The following is a 20,502-nucleotide window of genomic DNA, read 5'->3' as shown; positions in this document are numbered from 1 at the left end:
CATGAAAAGGAAACAGGCCAGAGTTTGAGGAGGAGAGCAGTTCCCAGCACAGCATCACGTCTGTCCTTCAAGAATAATTTGCAGGTCCCTCAAACAGAAGCTGAGGATGGGGGAGAGCCTGTAAGAAAGAGTGAAGGGATGATAAAACAAGAAAGGCCACATGACTACGTTCTCTGCATGGGCAGGGCTGCCTCATAGTTTGTGTAATGGAAGATAGAACCACAGCAGAGCGGAGCCTCTGGATTTGCTATGGCAGTGGGACATGTGCACAGGGCTAGAGACACTGCCAATATCCTCTCAAGAGCAGAGAGGCCACCCAAGCATCACGTTTGGCCCCCTCTGGCCTCTTCCCAACTCTTGTCACTCTGCGTCTGTACCTGGGTCTCACTGTCTTTGTCTCAGTCTCCATCACCATCTCTCTCTCTCTCACTATCCACTTCTTTATCCTCTCTCCTTTTCCTTTATTTCTCCCTCACTGTCTCACTCTCACTATTTCTCATTTCATCTGTATCTGCCTTATTCTAGCATGTGTTCTCCCTCACCATCTTTTTCTCTTTTCCTGTTTTTCTCTATCCCTTCCTCACATCTTTTTCTCTCTTTTATCATTTCTCCCTCTCTATCCCCTTTTCTCTCTCTCTCTATCCTTTTATCTCCTTTTTTCTCTCACCTTCTCTCACCCCTCCTTTCTCTCTTCTTCTCTCTCACCCCTTTTCTCTCTCCTTCTCTCTTACCCCCTCTTTCTCTCTCCTTCTCTCTCTCATCCCCTTTCTCTCTCCTTCTGTCTCACCCCCTCTTTCTTTCTCCTTCTTTCTTTCATCCCCTCTCTCTCCTTTTCTGCCTCTCTCTCTTTCTCTCCTTCTCTCCCTGTCCTTTTTCTCTCCTTTCTCCTCCATCTCTCTCCTCTCTCTTTCCTCTCCCCTTCCTCCTTCTCTTCTTCTCTTTGTTTCTTTCCTTTTCTCTTTCCCCCCACTCTCTTTTCTCATGGTCTATATCCCAAACCCATCAGTGGTAGGAAAGAGCCTTGAGGTCCCACTGAACAAACATGGCTGAAGGCCAGGAAGGACATCACCTCTTGGGGATCACTGGTGATGGAGAGATACCCATCATTGGTGATGGAGAGATACTTCAGGGCTGGAGAGATACCCAAAAGCTGGCTCTGGCTGGTCTACTATGAACAGGAACTATCTGCCTTGAAGTCCTAGATCTGTGCCTGGCTCTGCAGGGGTGGCCACAGCAGCTTCTTCCGTAACATCTTTGCAAATGGCTCCATCAGGGCCAGAGTTTTCCTGCACTACAGTGGGGGCTGAGGAGAGTAGGGAGTAGGAACTCCTGGGCAGTCTCAAGATAAGGATGACCTCGAATTTCAGAGAAAAGACTGATATATTTTTCACTAACTGCCTTCTCATGGAGCCTCAAAATTGTACAGGACTAAGCGATGCAGGTCGTGAGCAGTTCTGATTACGAATTCTTCAATCTGTCTCTAACCCTCCCTACCATTTCATTTTCATCAAAAATATTTTCCTGGCATATAATTCAAATCCCTATCAGATTTGAACTTTATTGTATTTTTCATTATTTATTCAGCTCTGCATCAGCTCCTCTGCTGTGGGTGATCTCCTTTGAAGTGAAGCCTTCTTAGAAATGGCTCTTTTGTAACAGTGTTCCTTCCACTGTGCCCAGGATTGATCTACAATGCAGCCGGAGATAAGCCCCGAACCTGCTGTTGCTGTCTCTGTTAAATTCCAAATGTCTTTCACCGGCACCTTCCAGAAAGCATTTATCGGGAGCCTTTTAGGAAACAGAAATGACGCATCCCAACTGCTGAGATCATAAGCCAACTGTCTACTCACACCCTGCGGACCTGAATGTTTCAACTCCGTTCCGGATGGAGTCAAAAATTTCCAAATAATCATAAAAATGTCCTTCTCACTGGCTGTAATTCATATGCTTTTTATCAACTCTTGAACCGTGAAAAGTTAACCACCTGGTCCCTTTGCCCCAGTCAGCATGCTCTTCTCTCCTACATAATTATCAGCTCTTAAGTAGAATTCTGATTTTATAATGCTCTACTATCATATGAATTCAAGAGCACTGGACATGGTGGTTATTGTTTGTAATCTGGATTTGTCAAAAGAGGAATCCAGGAACTTAATTAAGTTCCTAGAGGCCACTCAGCAAGTCAATACCCAAGACAAAGGCAGGCCAGTGCCCACAGTCCTGAGGTTCACTGCCTCCCTCCAGGAGGACTATTGGTCTTGTCTAATGACTTGCAGTTCTTTTCTGACACATTCAGACTCATGGCCTATGACATTCACCTGTTAATATTGCTAGCTTTTAAAAAGTAACCATTTCTTTCTTCATTCCAAGCCTCGCACACTTATATTTGGTATGGTTGAGTGAGTGGTGTACCCTGCTAGAAAAACAAAACAAAACAAAACAAAAAAACCCAACACTGGTTTCCATTTCTATTGAGATTTTTTTTATTTCTCCCTCTCCTGGAAAGAACAGAGATGCACAGGGGTCTGGTGAGAGGGCAAAGGGGGAGGAACAGAGCCCGAGGTTGCCATGCTTCCATGTGGAATGCAGCTCCATTTCCCTAATACTGAGGGTTTCTTCATGTCAGAGCCAAATTCCTTGTGTTTGTTTTGCAGCCAGGTGGCATGGAATAATGCACGGCTCATTCCAAGGGAGCTCAGTTAGAACACATGCTTTAACTCAATCAACACAAGCCTCATAAAAAAAAAATCTGGGCCTTCCTGTCATTTTCTCTCACTAAAGGAGTTTATAGCCGACAGCATGGCCTTTAATTAAATTTGGACATCACACACCCAACAGAGAAACAACCAAAGTAAGCCAAGTCTTTATGTAAACTTTAGTTACTTATTAGGCAAAGGCAGAAAGACAAGCAATATTTATTTTCTGGTTTAGGGCTTAAAAATAATGAATGAGATTCAGGACTGATGTTGAGATTAAAAACTCACTCATCTGTATGTGACAATCATGGAAGAGGGGTTGCCATGGTATCAGCCCACAACCGCAGCTCCCCAGTCCTTCATTATCCATGTAAAGATCGGGGACACAGAGGGTGCTGATCCCTAATTGGACCTGGGCTCATGGTCTCCCTTCTTTTCTCGAACATCCCCCAATGCTGTGGGCCTGTCTTATGTCCATGTTCTCAAAAATAGAGCAGCTACTTGAACATTTTGTAATGCATGTCTTGAGAAATATTTAGATTCTCTCTCAAGCACTGAGAAAGCCAGTCTGAAACAACCCTTTGGCTGGACCAAATGGTGTTGAAAATTTGTCACAGGGTCCCCTGGGTTCTCCTAGTTCTCAAGACGTTTGAGTGAGCATCTGAGTGCAGAATTCATTTGCAACCTTCTCCCATTGAACTGTTTGGGAGCTCCGATGTCAATCACCACATAGCCAATAGGAATAAGAAGCTCAATTCACTTTACATGGGTTGAATGATTTGATTTCACACTTACCCCTATGAGAGAGACACTGTTCTTTCCCCTGTTTTACAGACGGAGAAACTGAAGTGCAGAATTAATATAATACAGCAAGTAAATATCAGGACCAGGATGTAAGTCTAAGCTAGTTCCCTCCAGAGCCATAGCTTCAACCCATGGTGTCCCTGAGCTCCAGTCAATGAGTTAGAAAGGAAATCTGCAGTTCTTTGTGGGGAGCATCCTATAAACTTCAGGGATGAGAGACATCTTCACACTCTTTCATGGAGCTGAATCTTATCTGCAGCATTCCTCTTTAACTGCCAGCACACCTTTGCACAAAACACCTTCAGCAGTGAAGTGGCTTCCTGGAGTAGCTGTGTTTGTCCCAGGCAGTTCTTGGAAAAAAATTTCTTACCTCTCTGTAACTTCCATTCATTAGTTTTAGTTCTTAGCCTGCATCTCTCCCACGTGACAGCTCATCCCCTCCTGCTTGGCCCCCAGAGTCATACCTTCTCAGGCAAAACATCCCCCTTCTCTCACTTGTGCATCATAGGACCCCGGCGTTGAGTCTTCCTGCAGGCTGATCACAGCCCCAGTTACTGCTGGGAAGGGCAGTGCTCTCAGTCCAGGTAACTGAGTCTTTGTTGACAACAGAAATAATAGAGCACTTTCTGCCCTATCACTATCCCACTTTTGTTTTACACTGGCCAAGAAATCCTGAAAAACCCAGCTAATGATGCACTTTGTCTTTTCGGGGCTTGCTTCAGTCCCTGAAAGATCTGACTATATAAACACTGTGATATACATACAAACAAGGTCAAGGGGATCTGAAACATGAAACCGAACCCATTAACTGCCCCCTACAGGGTTGAGATGATGCATACAAAAAATAATGGATGAACAAATTGAATGGGCTAAAGAATCACATTGTTTTCTGAGACTAGATTCTACATCTATGCATCCCAAGTATTACCATGGAGGTGGAAGCTGATATGGCCTTGCTTCAATGATGCAGCTATTCCAGTCTCAAGGGTGCACATATTCTATCTGGTTCTTCTAGAATGTGTTCTTTTGTCAGTGACATTATAGACCTCAAGCCCTTGAGGATACAAAAGTCTCCTTCCCTTAGGGATTTCTAAAATGTTGAATAGAAATTTAGAAAACCACAAGCCCTTGGGGATTTCCAAATATCCCTAGCCCTAGGGGATTTCTTTTTTTTCCTCTTTTTCCTTTTTTTTTTTTTTTTTTTTTTTTGAGAGGGAGCCTTGCTCTGTCGCCCAGGCTGGATGGAGTGCAGTGGCACAATCTCAGCTCACTGCAACCTCCGCCTTTTGGGCTCGAACAGTTCTCCTGCCTCAGCCTGCTGACCAGCTGGGATTACAGGCATGCACCACCACGCCCAGCTAATTTTTGTATTTTTAGAAGAGACGGGGTTTTGCCATGTTGGCCAGGCTGGTCTCAAACTCCTGACTTCAGGTGATCCGCCTGCCTCGGCCTCCCAAAGCGCTGGGATTACAGGTGTGAGCCACTGTGCCCAGCTGCCCTTGGGGATTTCTAAAATGTGGGGTTTTAAAAAATAATTTCAACTTCTATTTTAGAATCAGGAGGCACAGGCACAGGTTTGTTACATGTGTATATTGCAGGATGCTGAGGCTTAGGGTATGAGTGGTCCCATCAATTGTGAGCACAGTTCCCAATAGTTTTTTAACCCTCGCTCCCCTCCCTCCCTCCACCCACCCTCTAGTAGCCTCAATATCTATTGTTGCATCTTTATGTCCAAGAGTACCCAATGTTTAGCTCCCACTTATAGGAGAGAACATACAGTATTTGGCTTTCTATTCCTGTTCTAATTTGCCTAGAATAATGGCTTCTGACTGCAACCATGTTGCTGCAGAGGACATGATTTCATTCTTTTTAAAAATTGAAAATAGAAATGGACATATTACAGTTTCTGCCCTTTGTGTACTAGCTTTGCAAACAGATGGACCGAAACTCAAACACTGGTTTTGCCATTCGTTAGCTTTATGAACTTGTACAAGTTATCTCACTGATCCTCAATTTGTCTGGCATTTAATAGATATTCAGTAAACTATAACTCTTCATTTCTGTGGTTATGACTATTTTCATATCAGTCAAAGTTGATTGCAGGAAACAGAAACCTGGTATTTCATGTAGAATGGGATTGAATGCAGTATATTAGTTGGCTGCAAAATTCCTAGACAGCATGGTAGATCAGGAGTCAGGAGCCTCACTCTGAACAAATTAGTACAGGGACATAAAACTATAGCTGCTGCAAGCAGAGGTCAGGAAGGCATTGCTGTTGCTGCCACAACTGCTTCTAGACACCTACAGGGCCAAGTCTGACAGCCACAGGCACCTGAAAATACTCATTTCTGCAGCCATCTTCACGAACAGGAATAGCAGCAAGAAGATGGCCTTTGCCTTAACTTTATTCAAATCTCATTCAAGTGCATCTAATTGTCAGAACATCATTTACATCTAGAACCCTAGCTGCAAAGGAGTCAGGAAAGTTGATTTTTAACCCTCAAGCCCCTGTGGCACCGTAAGACACATTGAAAAAGGTGAAAATGGATGCTGAGCGATAACTGACAATATCCGACACATTACTCCTGGCTGCCATCTCTACCACCAATGGAATGTGGCTTTAGTACCATTGCCACAGCCATGGGGATGGTCTGGCACAGAGTTTGTGGCAATTTTAATCCCCATAAGGTAAGTAACGTGGGTTTCTGGTACTGCAGCCTATAACAATTTACAGACATTTTCTTTGTTTGACACTAATTAGGCCACATGGGATCAGATGCGTGACCTTTTCTGTTTAACATCCTAATGTGAACAACAGAGTTTATCAGCCCTGGGTAGAGAGTCACATTCAGAATTGAAACAAACACATGGGATCAGACTGGAACAGTTTTATGAATAATAAAGACATTTCTGATTAAATAAATTGCTCAGTGCTCAAATCACCATTCAAACAGGAAATTGACTCTTACAACTGTTCTTTATAATAAGCATATGGAAACACACCCTATGAACTTCCAATTATCCACTCCAATAATACATTATGTCAAATGGGTGGATTACAGATACAGCAGAACCACAAATGATTCAAACTACTATTTTATTCTCTTCTCTGAGTGTCCAAAGAACTAAGAAACCCATGAATGTCATTTTACCTGTATGCTCATCATTTGTTTTCTCTGCTCTTTGATTAGCATGAAAAACAATTGACTAATGATAGGCAACCAGAGAGGAAAAAACATAGTGGATACTAAGGTGGGGAAAGATGAAGAATATGTGTTCATGGTATACAGACAAACTAAAGAGGCATAAACAGATAAAGTGAAACTTTTGAGTTTAAAAAAATGAATTGACAGGAGCAGTATCACTTAATTCTAACTCATTGGAGATGCAAAAGAGGTTGAACTTTTTCTTACAATAGTTTCATACAAAACCATTTACAGAGTGAACACTCCTAAAACATTTGTATGTAGACAAACATCTAATTGTAGTTTGCTACACAAAGCCATAAAAAATAAACATTCATTTAAAATACTATTAACTTAATTATGGTAATAGATTCAATGTGTAAACCCAGAAAATTACAGGCTGGTGATATTAGCTTGTTCAATTTTAAAATAATGTGTTGATTATTAATAGCAACCCAGTCCTAGTAATAACCAGATCATGACAGAGGAATGGTAAATACACATGAAGTGTTCAGAAAAAAAAAAAAAATTCACGGATGCTTCTATTATGGCAAATAAGAGTTGTCATGATTAAAACAGCCCTACCTCTCTAAAAATGAATTAATCAAAACACTTATCCTGAATGGCATTTTCTGGTTCTGGGAATAAATTTGTTACTTCTCACTTGTCACACTAATGAAGTCCCACTGTAAGATTAAAGAGCAACAGCTCATCTGGCATTGTTATTTATATCTCCATTGGAAAGTAGCTGTTTTCTTACTTATAGTGCTTACTGTAAGGTCCAGTTTTGAGAATACAGCAAATTGAGTTAAATAGTGACTCTTGCTGTTGTCTCATTATTTTTTCCCTTTAAATATAATTTTGAAATAAAAAAAAAACTAGTCCTCTTTATTTCAATGCATTCATATTTACCCAAATGAGAAAAGAATAAATTACACAAGTGCAATGTTCACAAAAAACATCAATGAGATACATATGTGTTATAAACCATACAGTTGAAAGGAAGGTGGGTGGTTAAGTCACTCTAGTCTTCACAATCTATAACTCAGTTAAACAATGAAAGGCAAAGTTGTAGGTGCCTCTGTAGGAAGTAGGTAGGTAGGTATAACATGCAGAGATGAACAGATAGAAGGAAGGAAAGAGGGAAGGAGGGGAGGAAGGAAGAAAGAAGGGGAGGAAGGAAGAAAGAAGGGAACGAAAGAAGGATGGAAGGGAGGAAGAGAGTAGAAAAGGAAGGAGGAAAAGAGAGAGGGAAGAAGGAGAGGAGGGAAGGTGGGAGGAAAGGAGGACAGCAGGAGAGGAGGGAAGGAAGGAGAAAGGAAAGTAGGCAGGCAAGATAAATAAATAATCGTGTTGTTTTACATTAGACTATTACTAAGACAGACCCCATTCTAAGATGCTGGTTATTCCTATGAAACCTCATGTTATTACAACATAGAAAATCCCTTATGATAGAGTTCTTTGCTACAACCCATTCTTCCTCTGGCCCTCAAAGTTTCAGAAATACTGATCATTTGTTATTTTATATCTGGAAATTACACTGTAAGGTATTTCCTGGTCCTGTCTCTTTTTCTGTACTTTTCACTACTTTGGGACAATTTTTGATTTTGTATATATCACAATGTTTTGTATTTAACTGAGTTGTAATTTCATTGCATTTATCTGTCCATGTAACTGGCCCCCCTCACCACTAAACTTGTGAGCTCCTCAGGGGTAGGTATATATTTTACATTTTGTTTGCATTACTAAAGCATAGCATATGGCTTTATACAGAGTATGTGCTCAGTAAATGTTTACAATAAACTGAATCGACACAGTCATTTATTTTTCATTTGGCCACTTTAAAAGACTGTCTTCAGAATAAGCCAAGACTCTTTTTATTTATTTTATTTTTATTCTTTATTTTTATTTTTATTTATTTATTTTTTTGAGTGAGAGTTTCGCTCAAACTCGCTCAAGCTCAAATTTCATTTTGTTGCCCAGGCTGGAGTGCAATGGCACGATCTCAGCTCAGTGCAACCTCCACCTCCCAGGCTCAAGTGATTCTCCTGCCTCGGCCTCCCTAGTAGCTAGGATTACAGGCACCCGCCACTACACCCAGCTAACTTTTTGTATTTTTAGTAGAGACGGGGTTTCACTATGTTGGCCAGGCTGGTCTCGAACTCCTGACTTCAGGCAATCCACCTGCCTCAGCCTCCCAAAGTGCTGGGATTACAGGTGTGAGCCACCATGCCCAGCTGACTGTTTTCAAAATCCCCATGTCCAGATCACCCTCTAGACCAGTGAAATCAAAATGTCTGCAGGTAAGAGCTGGACATCAGTGTTTGTTAAAGCTCTCCAAGTGGTTCCAAGGTGCAACAAAATCTGGAAACCAGTGCTCTACAGCCTTTTCCAGCCACTCTTGGTACTTTTTGTCAGCAGAGTAGAAGGGGCATTCCCCTGCCCAAGCCCTGACCCTCCAGACATGCACCAAATAAGGAAAAAGTACTGTAATGGTTCAAGAAAGAGGAATTTAACATTCCTTCTCCCCACCTCCAGTTCCTACCAAATGCTTCACTCCCAGGCTTTGGACAATGTTCTCATTTACTTTCTCACAATGGCTTTTAAAATATATCTCTGGGGGGTTAAAACAGAGTTGGAAGAATGTGTTTGGATTTAAAATAATCTTTCCAAGATGAAAAAAAAATCATCATTTGATAATGGTTTCTGCCTGCGTTCATTAAAGAGATCATTAATGACACTAAATTCTGGTCCTAGGACTTAATTCAGATCAGTACCTGAACATACACTTCATATTCATTAGTCCAGTGGAACACGCAGATGGGCATGTTTTACTGAAGTGCCTCATCAGAACATATTTAAGGAGCTGAAAGAGACCGTGCTGTCCTTCTGCAAGAACTTGGCAGTATCCCTCTTCCCTCCCGCATGTGGATGAAGATGTCTTTGCTAGTATGTCCCTCTCATTTGGTTAGTTTGGGACTCTTAATACAGTGAATCAGAGTTTGGCCTAAAGTACAGTTTTACAAAACAAACTAATTTTTAGTTACGTATTCAGAAAGGCAGACCTTCCTATAAATATTCCTTTATGTGGAATTTGCAATCATATCTACAATGATCTGTTAAGCAGATGCCTCTGTGTGCAACAGATGAAGCTAACCTGGGGTAAACTTAAAGTTCTGTTGGAATCGATTTTGTGGTCCCCTCTTTAAATTCCCTGTCCCAGTTTGGATCTTCCAACTCAGTTGGAGGCTTCACACCAAGGCTGAGAAAAAATCTATAAGAGAAAAAACAAATTGCATTCTGCCCCTGAGGTGAGAACTCAGCGAGGGAAATTCACAAAGAGTTAGGAAAAGACCACCCTCTCCCTTGCATTTTGTGCATGGCCAAAGGGCATGCATCTACATTTGCTGTTGATGATTTTCGTGAACATTAAACTCACTTGCAGAATTTATTCTCCATTCCCCATTAGGAGAGTTATGCAACCTGAATCCTTAATGGACTTAATCAGCAGGATAACATGACATTTCTCCCGTCCTGTGCTAAGTACAAGGCAGAATACAAAGACATATTAGAGACATCTCTGCCCTTGAGGATTTTATAATCCAGTTGGAGAGATGAGAGGGTCACAAAAACTACTATAATGTATGACATGCCTACTAAAGGGACTGCTCAAGTCAAGGCTCATTTGTTTGCAAGGAAGAGAAACACTCAAAATTGCTCAAGTTCAGATGCAGAACATTTTTGCAGAAAGCCCAAGGAAAGTTAAACTACCAGCTTCTTGGAAAGGCAAATGCAGAGAGCACAGAAGTTTTGTCTTATCTCTTGCGATATCATCTTGCCTGCTTTATTTATCCCTCTTGTCTGGCTTCCTCTGCATCTGCTCTGAAGATCACTGTATGTCAAACTTTCTAGAAGATACTTCATATACACTAACTCAGTTACTTTCATACTTGAAAATATCTTAAAGAAGGAGATACTACTATCTCCTCTATCATCATCATCAAAAGCAGGACCGGAAGCACTATGGGCTGGACACTGTGCCAAGTGACTTCCTTATGTTATCTAGCCTTATCACAGACCTGGGAAGAAAAAGAATGAGAAGGGAAAAAAAATGAAAGGGCAGAGAGCAGGAGATTTTACAGAAGAAAATGTTTGACTATTCCCACATTGCTAAATTACTTCAAAGCATTCATTCCTCTGAGTCCTGTGTAGACATCGTTCTTTTGATTTTGCGATTTAGGAAAACATCTTCTGCTACATCCATATCTGCATGTACAGATCATTTTCTCTTTCACTTCCTGGCAGCTGAGCCCAAATTTACTCTTAAGTCTGTTACTTAGAAAGGAAACATATTGGATGAGGTTGAACTAAATCTGAAAATCCTCAAAATATCCAAAATTCAACAAGTTTTCACCTGGAAGTATATTTTCCACATGTAATGCACTGTGATGGATGTTGAGACTATTATTTCTACATAAGAACATATACAGCAAAGGGAAGTGAATGTTATTTGGCTGAAAGATGTGGAAAGAGCACTGATTAAATATCAGGAGAGGTTATTTGAATGTAAGGTCCATTTGAACCATTTCTTTCAAAGCTTCAGCAGAATTTTAAGAGAAATATCCCACGTATTTCTATAAGATAAGAAAATACTTAAATGGAAGAATCAGACAGGCGTCTTTCATAATCTCTTGGGAAGGCATAGAGAGTTAGTTAAGCAGAGAATGATGCAGTGGGAGAGAGACGCCCTCACTCTGATTTGGGGTCAATCTACATCAAAACAGTCGCGTCAGAAAAGCTAAAATGGCTAAAATTAACAAGGTCTGATATTAACAGTGGATGTGGAACAACTGAAATTCTCATACACTCCTGCCAAGAGTGCAAATTTGTAAAAACAGTATAGAAAATAGTTAAAGCTAACAGAAGCATATCCTGCAACTCAGCAATTCTACTGCTAGGAATATAACTCCACAGAAATGCGAACATATTTCACCCAATATACAAGAGTATGAATACAAGAGTATTCATACCAGCCCTATTCATTAAAGCTCAAACTGGGAATGACCCAAATGTCCATTAGTAGTAGAATGAATAATTAAAATGTAGTATATTTACATAATGTGATAGAATACTGCAATGAAAATGAAGTACAACTGCATGTAACAACATGGATGACTTTCACAACCATAATATTGAGTCAAAGAAACCAATACACACCACATGATTTCATTTACATAAAGTCCCAAAACAGGCAAAAATAATCCACTGACTGCCTGAGACCCAGTTGCTGAAGATGCCACATGCAGGGCTCTGGTCTTCATTCCAGGTGAACCCAGACTTTCAGTCATCCCCACCAAGGTGCCAGACCTGGGAATGAAGCTATCTTGCTCCTTCTAGACTAGCCCATCTGCCAGCTGAATGGCACTGAGTGTCCTTTGTCCATGTCTTGTATAATAGACTTCTCCAGCCAAGCCTGTCCAAGTTTCTAATAGACAAAATCACGGACTGCAACAAAATGGTTGTTGTATTAAGCCACTAGGTCTTGGGTAGTCTATTATGTACCAATGCATAACTGGAACACCTCTCAATCCACCAGGGTTGAAACTTCCTTGTTTTCTCACACTCATCCTTTTCCCTCTATACTTCAATTAGAGAAGAGCTGCCTGTAGTTAAGAACATGAGCAATAGAGCCAGACATCCTGGGTTCAGAGTCCCACTTAGCAGATTGCTAGCAATATGGCCTCAGCTAATTATTCAAGGGCTCTAAATCTGTTTGCTTATATGAAAATGGGGATAAAGGCTGACCTATTTATTTGGTTGATATGAGGCTTAAATGTATATGTAAATAAAGGTCTAGTATTTAAGGAATTAGGAAATTAAAGAATTCTATTTTTTGATTAATGCTTAGTGTTTTGAAAGTACACAATACATAAAACCCATTAATCCATCAGCCCTGTAGGTTATTTCCTTACCATTTCCCTCCCATATAGATTCTTCTTTCCATTTCTGCTACCACCACCTAGTTAAATGACTCAGGATAAGTTTCTGCAATGACCTTCAAATTCTTCTTCCCAACTTCTGCTCTTTCCTTGGCATGACATGTCTCACAGTGGTACTAAAACTGACTTTGCAAGAATTATAACAGTGAGAAAATTACGGCAGTACAAGTCTGATTTAACCCCCCATCTTGCCTTTCCCTTAATCATTCCTGGTCTTAGGCTAAGCTAACTTTAGTTTATAGTTTACATGATAATAGGCTTTCCCCAAAATTCAATCACCTTTGTAAAGCTAATGAAACGCCATCAGGCTAGGAGAAGGGGAGGAATTCTGCTAAGGCATAGACTGGTCACAAGATCTGTCCTACAGATAACATCACTATTGTAGATTGGCCTTTTGAGACATTTTCCCAGGTTTTTTGCAGGTCTGATACCCATGACTCCACCTGGCCCCCACCAACCTTGCTCTTGCTTCTGTTGTCCCACCCAGAAGTAAGTCAGCTCAAGAGGACAGCTTCAACCCACTATGATTTCATCTCTGCCCCAGCCAATCAGCAGCAAGCATCCATTTTAGCCACACCCACCCCCTTCCCCAAACTGCCTTTGAAAAACCCCTAACCTACAAGTCTTCCAGGAGATTGATATGAGTAGTAACTTGGTCTCCTGTATGGCATGGCCAGCCTCACGTCAATTAAACTCTTTCTTTACCGCAATGCTGTGGTCTTTATTTGTGCAGTGGGGCAGGAAGAACTTGTTGGGTGGTCACATTACCATACTAATCTTCCTAAAACAAAACAAACAAAACTTAAAACTCAGCATATTTAAGGCCTTCTAGAGGATGGTCCCAGTTTTTTTTTTTTGTTTGTTTGTTTGTTTTTGGTTTTTTTTTTTTGGTAATCTTTTCTGTTATCTCTTCCCTCCTGGTACCATAGGTTTCCATTTAAAAGAATGACTCTCTGCTTCCCTGAACATGATCCAAATCACTGTTCACAAACTTGTAACTGTCCCAAATGCCTTTTCACACATCTCTACCTACTGAAATCCTATTTACCCCAAAGAGCATTTCAAATCTCAGTCTATCAACTAACACTTTGCTAATTCTGTGTTTCCTTGTTTCTCTGTTAGCATCTCTCTCTTCTTCTCTCTTTCATGACTCTCTCTCATGCTTTAGAATTCCACAGCAATAAATCTAAATCTCCTTTGTGACAATGGCCTCAACTATCCACATATTACAGTCATTTGCAATTTTTTTTGGGGGGGGTGGGGTATGGAGTCTTGTTCTATTGCCCAGGCTGGAGTGCAGTGGCACAATCTCAGCTCACTGCAACCTCCATCTCCTGGGTTCAAGAGATTCTCCTGCCTCAGCCTCCTGAGTAGCTGGGACTACAGGCATGCACCACCATGCCTGGCTGATTTTTGTATTTTTAGTAGAAACAGGGTTTCACCATATTGGCCAAGCTGGTCTCAAACTCCTGACCTCAAGTGATCTGCCCACCTCAGCATCCCAAAGTGCTGGCATTACAGGCATGAGCCAGCGTGCCCACCCCATTTGCAGTTTTCTAAATCTCCATAACATAATATAAACCTTTTAGCTCTAGCCTAATGCTTTGCACCTAGTGGACATTTAATAAATATTTGTTGAATTGTACCAAAAGGCTAGAATGAGCTGAATTTACTGGCAAAAAGAGGCAGGACCTTGTCAAGAGTTTGCATGTCAAACAAAATTTCTGTGTGTCTAATCCATTTTGAAAACTATTTGCATCTCAACTGATGAGAAATGAATTCTATTTTTAAAAACCTCTAAGAAAAGACATTTTACTGCTTCTTTCAGTAACATATCCCAGTGTGTAATAAGCTCTAATGTCAGAATAATCTCATTTTTTTCTAACCTAAATCCTTCATGTTGCAGACTGAGCTATTTCTTCTGGATTTTTTCAAGTGAAGATTTCTTCCAAGAAGAAATAATGCAGTGTTCACTTAGAAATTTCTGCCAATTTTCCCTTGGCTATTAAGTTTTCCTTCCTTCATCTGTATGGTTAATGCAGGTGCAGAATATTATCACTATCACCACACGGCCTCACTCACTGGACTAAGGTGACTCGCCCAAGAGCAGATGCCTGACCCAAGTTGGGCATCTTCTCCCCAGGATTTTCTGTTCCCTGGGATCATAAAAAGAGTTTGAGATATGTCTTTTTTTTTTTTTTTTTTTTTTGTGGCCAAGGATAACTTATACAAATTTCAAAAGCTATCATCTGCCATGCTCAAAGCGGTAAGGAGAAGGGCAGACTGGAAGGAGAGAGAAGAAAGCTTGCATGTATTGCTGGAAAGAGAATCCAGACAGAATCTAGGAACGTTGTTCCAATCATTCCCAAGACCCATGTGCAGCCTAGGTTTTCTAACTCCTTGCTGTTAAAGTCTTTGTTGGAGTTCAAGAGTCATAAAGATACATTGTTAGACTCACTAGTTCTTGTATTTCTGCCTTTGCAACTACAATACCTTTTACTAAGCCACTCTCTGTCTTACATATGTTTTAATCAATCAACCAGCAAGTGTTTCCTTTTTGTATCATAATGGATATAAATGGTAGAAAAATTACGGCAAGCCATTTCTTACCTTTTTTATTTTTCAAGATAAATTAACTCAGTCTCCTTTACGGTTATAGAGATAGCTTTCCATGTCTTTACCCATTGCCACTGACCTTTGCATATCCATCTTCATCTTTTCTTAATTCCCTACAGCCGAACCCAGCATGCAGCAGGTATCTGAATACCACAGAGCATGTCACATTAATGGCCTTCCACAGTCCACATGTCCTGGGCTTACCTGTGAATCCCTTAGCTACGGGGCTTCCTCGTTTTATAGTCACTTGTGGTCTTCTCTACACTTGGATGCTTCTCTTTAGGAAAGAACATTTGTCATTTTCCTCCTTCATTATCCATTTTTGGCTTCGGACAAAATAGTGTAAGCCAATGTATAAAAGGTTCATTTCTTAGATTCAGCTACTGCTAACAGGAGGCTTTTGCTGACATTCCATATATTTAAACAGAAGGAAAAGGGGGTTTTATTTTATCCCTCACAAACTGCTACATATTGCAGTTAAAGTAAAAAATCACAAACTGCTAGATATGGAAAGAACCGTACCAAAAAGACTTCTAGAAATAATAATAAGATATTAAAAATTACTTATATCAATGAGGTGTAAGAACTAAATAGTGGTGTGTAGGCTCCTGGGCTCTGTAGGGTTAGATTTCATATAGTTGTTATGTTTGGAAGAAAATAAGACTTAACCAGTGGTGCCCAATGTTTAAAATGAAAGCATATTATATAATATTGTCCTATGCCAGAAATCAGCAAACTTTTTCTGTAAAGGGCCAGAGAGAAAATGTTGTAGGCTTTGGAGAATGTTGTTTCCACCGTAACAACTCAGCTCTGTCATTGTTTGCCACTATTTGTCAGAAAGCAGCTGGAGACATTATATTTTAAAAATAAGCATGGCTGTGTTTCAAGAAAACTTTACTTATAAAAACAGTCAGTGGGCCTAATTCAGTCTGTGGGCCATAGCATTCTAACCCCGGTCTGCACATAATATAATATATAGCACAGTTCTACTCACCATATGAAATGATGCCTAAAATGATTGGTGACAATAGGTTCTCTTGAAGTCCAGGGATTTATCTCCTGTGATGGTTAATATTAAGTGTCAACTTGATTGGATTAAAGGATGCAAAGTATTATTTCTGGGTGTGTCTGTGAGGGTGTTGCTAGAGGAGTTTAACATTTGAGTCAGTGGACTGGGAGGGGAAGACCCACCTTCAATGTGGGTGGGCACCATCCAATCGCCTGCCAGCATAGCTAGAAAAGGCAGGCAGAAGGTGGAATGAGCAGTCTTGCTGAGTCTTCTGGCATTCACCTTTCTCCTCTGCTGCATGCTTCCTGCCCTCAAACATCAGACTCCAAGTTCTTTGGCTGTTGGACCCTTGGACTTATACCAGTGGTTTGCCAGGGGCTCTCGAGCCTTTGGCCATAGACTGAAGGCTGCACTGTTGGCTTCCCTACTTTTGAGGTTTTGAGACTCAGACAGATCCACTCCTGGCTTCCTTGTTCCTCAGCTTCCAGACGGCCTATTGTGGGACTTCACTTTGTGATCGAGTGAGTCAATTATCCTTAATAATCTCCCCTTCATATATATATGTATCCATTAGTTTTGTCCCTCTAGAGAACCCTGACTAATACATCTCCTTTAACATAATTTTCACATAGTACTATTGAATACTACACATTATGTGTATATATCTATATATTTATCTAGAGATAGACAGTAGATAGATGATAGATAGACACATAGATAGGCAGATAGATGATAGATACATAGATACATAGACACATAGATAGATAGATAGATAGATAGATAGATAGATAGATAGATAGATAGATGGATAGATAGATAGGCAGGCAGATAACTTGCTAAACTTAGTTAAGCAAGATTTCTGAGTTGTGGTTTTACTGGACAAGAAGCTTGGGAATGGCAAAGCCCATAGCGTCCCCATATCTGTGAATCTAGCTCCTAGGATAGGTCCTGGCTCATGTAGGGGGATCTGTGCCTCTGAGAATGAATTTGTTCATGGCTTCCAGCTACTCTCCCCAACCCCACTTTACAAACCTCCTCTCAGTCATCTGCTTTCTTCTCCTTAACAATGTGTTGAGCCCCAACAAAGGCATTCCCAGAAAAGACATTACAGTCATTAACATATTCATTTATCAAATGTTTGATGAGCATATAAGTTAGCACTGTCATCAGAGAAATTGGACATACTTGGTGGATATGTTTTATTAAAATTATCTATGCCTATGATGTAACAAAGTTAGTGATTGCTATCTGGCTTTTGTATATAGTTTACATTAGATTGAATTCTAGTTATTTAAAAATAATTAGAAACAGTTTTGTTTCCAGACAGGTGCAAGTCATATGAAAACATGAACACACATCCCCAAAACTTCTATTCCTAGTGACATGGAATCTACTTCATTGTTGGTCCTTGGTTTACTCATAGTCCTAAAAATTATTCTTTGCTAGAATTTGACACCAAGACTGAAATGTAATATTTTTCCAGAATTAACGCATTGATATCACTATAGTAGTTCCTTTATCTGTGAAGGATATGTTCCAAGATCCCCAGTGGATATCTGAAACTAAGGATAGTACTGAACTCTTCATACACCATGCTTATTCCCATACATACACACTTAAGATAAAGTTTAATTTATATAAATTAGGCACAGTAAGAGATTAACAACAATTAATAATAAAATAGAACAATTATAAAAATACACCGTAAGAAAAGTTATGTGAATGTGGTCTCTCTCTCTCAAAATACCTTATTGTACTGTGCTCACCCTTTTTCCTGTGATGTACCAACGTGAGGAGATGAAGTGAGGTGGATGACGTAGGCCTTGTGAAATAAATGGGAAACTCCAGAAATAAACATGTCATAAGCTTTAAATTGCACACTGTTCTGAGTAGTGTGATGAAATCTCATGCCATCCTGCTCCCCGAGATGCGAATCTTCCCTGTGTCCAGTGTATCCACACTGTAGACGCTACCAGCCCTGTTAGTCATTCAGGAGCTGTCTTGGTTATCAGAGCCACTGCCATGGTATCATGGTGCTTGTGTTCAAGTCACCTGTATTTTACCTCACCATGGCTCCAAAGTGCAAGAGTAGTAATGCCATTTTTTGGACTCAAGTTGACTTCAGGCAACTGAAACTGTGAAAAGAAAAACCACAAATAAGGGGGCACTGCTGTATTTTATGGAAAAAGTTCACAAATATCTCGCATTTAAGAGATTGTTTCCTTGGAGAATGTCTCCTCAAACTTATTTGGAGAGAACTTGTTTCTCAATAATGACAACAATGAGTTTGAAGTCATTTCATCAGAACAATGAGACTATGAACCATTAGCCAAACTCAAAGCACCAAAGAGTATATTCTCAAGCACTTTCAGAATGAAACAACTGTTCCGTTCAAGACGAATGACAGCAATGCCTCGCCCCATCCCCTGGTCCTTCCCCTTCAGTGTGCATCCACCTGAGCCACCACTACCAGCCCCAGCACTGCCTTCTCACTGCAGAGCCCATCCACAGTTAGTGCGCATCTATCTTTACCTCCCACATCTAAATCAATTATTGATCTGTTTTTGAACAAATATATCTAAAAATGGCATGAAGCTCTTGGGGCATCACCACAAAACCCAATTAAACCCTGAGGTATCCATACAGACTTGAGGTGTCTAAACTACCCCCGTGTATTAAAAGTATAATCTGCGTGGCTTGGTGGGGTATGTGAATCTCCTGGATAATATTATTTCATTCTCTCATTTTCACTCAATCAGTCCAAGGGGAGGGTGGAAGTCATCTGTATTGGAGCTGAGTCCAAAACAGTACTATTTTAAAGACAAAGACAAATTCCAAAGACATCAGGAACATGAAAGGACCAGAACTTGCATTTACAACACCTTCCTCCAGATGCAAATTACTCTCTTTCAACTTTAAATAAGTTACTAGTTATAGTATCACATCTGGAGAGAAATTAATTATGTACCCATTTTATATATTTTCAGCAATGAGATTCTCAAACTGTTTAGAGGGAGTTTTTATATTTTAAAATAAATAATTCTTAATACATTTTGGGGAAAACAAATTATTGCAATCTGCATGTCCTGAGCAAAGTTTTCTGGAAGAATCGATGGATTATGAGAAAAGCCTTGAGACCAGTCAAGCTGAAAAACCTTGTGCTATGGCTAGTTAGGAACTTAGGAATCTTAACTCATTTGAGGCCAATATGCAATGCTGATGTTGTTCCAAACAGGCGGGAAGAAATAATTTGAAATAGAGAGAAGAGACTAAGAATGAACAAATGCACATGACTCAATGAGAGCAAACAACTATGTGTTAAAATGTTCTACCCCAATCACGTGAATGCAGCCTAAAAGTTCAGCCCAACATCCACCTTGACTTTTAGAATAGCATGAACAAAGTGACATCCCCAAGTATCCTCAGGAACTGCCTGTGACCCAGAACATTCCCTTCTGGGCCAGATGATGTTCACTGCCTCTCTCCCCCAGGCCCCCAGTTATCACTGGGGAGTCCACAGAACCTTTTTTCTGTGACCTTCTCTAAAGTCAACCAATACCAACCATATGTTCCCAGAATCCTGAGACTCATTTACTGCTTGATAACACATTTTCAGTTATTATTTCTACTCCTTATAGCACTGCCTTAGTTACGTGTGAGTCTGCCCTGACATTAAAGATGCCATCTAACTGGCAATGATGTAAACAAACAAACAAACAAAAAAAACAGCTTGGTGACTCTAACAGCTTTTTGTCCACTTGGTTGGGTGATGACAGGGGAACCTCTGAGAAGGTGGGTTCTCTCTGGAGTCTCTGTAAGTAGCTCTAGGAACTGTCATTTAAATTTAAATTTAGAAATAAATTACATGAATAGTCTAAGTGCTTCTTCCACCTTCAACAAATTAATAACAATATTAATAATAAGCAGCAGTCATTGCACATTGCACAGGTGTGTTCTTCATAGCTGACATATTGTTATCTCAGTTTATCCTATTACTGTCTGAGGTAGGAGCCATTACAATTCAGTCTGCAGACCAGGAGGCAAGGGGCAAGAGAGGTTAACTAACAAGATGTTGTAATTGCCCTTTTATTTTTTTCCTCCAATGATCTAAATATCCAGCCTGGGTTTTTCTCTCTTGTGCTCCAGAAGCAATGTGATCATCCCTTCTTTGATGGCCCCAGACCCTGAGACTCATT

At 40.4% G+C, this 20,502-nt stretch overlaps 1 protein-coding gene across 8 annotated transcripts in view; it reads right to left on the bottom strand.

The window, feature by feature from the left end:
* MACROD2 (mono-ADP ribosylhydrolase 2) overlaps positions 1-20,502 on the bottom strand; it is a 2,054,393-nt gene that overhangs the window by 411,792 nt on the left and 1,622,099 nt on the right. The window lies entirely within an intron of this gene.

The sequence above is a fragment of the Pan paniscus genome, chromosome 21 (genome assembly GCF_029289425.2).
Source record: "Pan paniscus chromosome 21, NHGRI_mPanPan1-v2.0_pri, whole genome shotgun sequence".
NCBI lineage: Eukaryota > Metazoa > Chordata > Mammalia > Primates > Hominidae > Pan > Pan paniscus.
The sequence above is the reverse complement of the archived record's forward strand: the minus strand, read 5'-3'. Positions and strand labels throughout refer to the sequence as shown.